The sequence below is a fragment of the Ambystoma mexicanum genome, chromosome 14, assembly GCF_040938575.1.
Source record: "Ambystoma mexicanum isolate Mex_15411 chromosome 14, UKY_AmexF1_1, whole genome shotgun sequence".
Classification (NCBI taxonomy): Eukaryota; Metazoa; Chordata; class Amphibia; order Caudata; family Ambystomatidae; genus Ambystoma; species Ambystoma mexicanum.
Genome location: NC_090940.1, coordinates 441107870 through 441109893, shown reverse-complemented (window position 1 = coordinate 441109893; position 2024 = coordinate 441107870). Strand labels below are relative to the sequence as shown.

Genomic DNA, 2024 nt, shown 5'->3' with positions numbered 1-2024 from the left:
TTTTTCTGACTTTTGTGTTTGCAATGCATGCGCTATCACGTTCCATCATAGCGCTTGCATTAAGTGAACAAGTTTGTTTATACCCCGGCATGTGTAAAGGAGGATGACAAACGTGTAAATCTTACCCACAATGAGAAATCTATGTAAGAGCTTTTGAGCACGCTGGTAGAACGGGTGGAAACAGTGACTCATTACCCCCTTCTCCCTGTTTAGACCACAGTGCAGAACAACACACGTAGATGACTCTGCAGTGGATACCGTGCTAATGAATTGCAAGCAATTAAGTGTCACTGGATAAGAACACGCACTGATGGCGAATATTAAATACTGCAAGTAAGTGTCTTTAGTATATCTTATTGAGTTAACGTTGGGTGTCGTGGATACAGAACATGAAATGGGGTGTTTAGGCCATGAGTTGAAACTAGTGACTGATCCATCCCCCGTGTCTGATTCAGTTTCAGTGCAGTGGAGTACAGGTGCCTGACTCCAGAGTACTTACCATGTGCACGGATGTGAATTTTTCAAAAGGCGGCGATGCAAGGCGGATATTGAGACATGCTGGCAGCTTTGGCTGCAATATGAGAAGTAAGTGTTATTAACTTCTTTATCTGGACAGGGTGTCTAGATTACTTTTGAATGATTTAACAATGCTCTGGAGAGGGAGCCTCATATTTACTCCATTCTTTGGCCTCCCTTTTCAGGATCTTTTGAAATTGGGTTATATCAATGGAGCACTAAGGATTAGTTCCACTGTTTGCACTACCCCCACCAGTATATATTGGAGGTAAGTGAACTAATATAATGATGGAAGATTTATACGCACAATTTTTTTGTGCTGCTGATGTAATAGAAAGAGGTTGGTTTGTAACTAGGTTTTACTGTTTGCTTTTTTTTAGAGGGTTTGAAGATATCTTCCACTGGATCAGTCTGTAAGGGTGAGGTGACATTTACGCCCTGCCTACATCCTGAAGGTCAGAGTTGCTCAAGGCTACATCAGAAGAGGTTTATGCTGACCGAAACGCGTGTAGACAATGTTTAATAAACCTGTGCTATTCCACAGATGTACACACTTGTAGTATATAGGGGTGTGAAAAATTGATGAATTCTGAATTTCAATGAAAGGGTTTTTTTGTAATTGACAACCCATAACATTGTGAGTTTACATTGGATGTGTGAGAGAAAGTATGTGTATGTATGTTGGAGTGATTTTGATTATGTCAAATATAGGGGGCCTTTAATGGGTTTTACAAGCAAACAGTCTGTGTATTTGTTTTCTGTAATAAATCAATTTATTTGTATGACAATAGTGTGCTACTAGAGTCTTTCCAACCTCATAGCGGAGGTCTATTCCCAAGCTAACATAGACCTTTCCTCAGGAACGCCCACCGCATCGGTCAAAGGCCTTCTCTGTGTTCAATGAGTGGATGACCACGTCTTGTGTCACCATCAGATGTGGAGTCTTACGAAGGTTGTCTGCTCTTTGCCTAATAAACACAAAACCCCCTTAATCTGGGTGAACTACTGATGGGGGAGCAATGTCAGGTCTCGAGGCAAGAACACTTGCATAGATTTTCATGTCCAGGTCCAGCAATTAGATTGGGCGAAAGGAGGAACATCTCGTGAGGTCCTTCCACTCTTTGGGACCTCCCGTTTCCGCTCCTTCCAGCTTTTAGCTCCTTTACACTGGAACTCCCTTCCTCTTGCCATCCGTTCTTCCCCCTCCTTCCCTTCATTCCGCACTTCCCTGAAATCTCTTCTTCTCCATCCTCCTCCTTGAATCCCCTACCCCCTTCTACTTCCCCCTTCTTCTCTCTTTCCCTGACTCTCTCCCTCCCCTCCTCTACCCCCCGTTTTCCTCCCTCCCTTTCGCCCTCTTGCCCTCCTCCTCCTTCACTCCACCCCCAACCTGTCCCTTCTCCCTTTCCCCCCTCCCCTTTCAGTTAATTGCTCTTTCCATTGTTTTGTTGTTTGATTGATTCATATTGTTATGCTTCAACAGTTTATCGTTCATGTTTTATGTATCA

General features: G+C 43.3%; 1 long non-coding RNA gene across 1 annotated transcript; it reads left to right on the top strand.

The window, feature by feature from the left end:
• The first annotated feature begins 212 nt into the window (after nucleotides 1-212).
• On the top strand, nucleotides 213-1665 carry LOC138527310 (uncharacterized). Its single transcript, XR_011283883.1, has 4 exons — nucleotides 213-333; nucleotides 456-585; nucleotides 702-784; nucleotides 897-1665. It is a non-coding gene; the product is annotated as an uncharacterized lncRNA (long non-coding RNA).
• The last annotated feature ends 359 nt before the right edge of the window (nucleotides 1666-2024 follow it).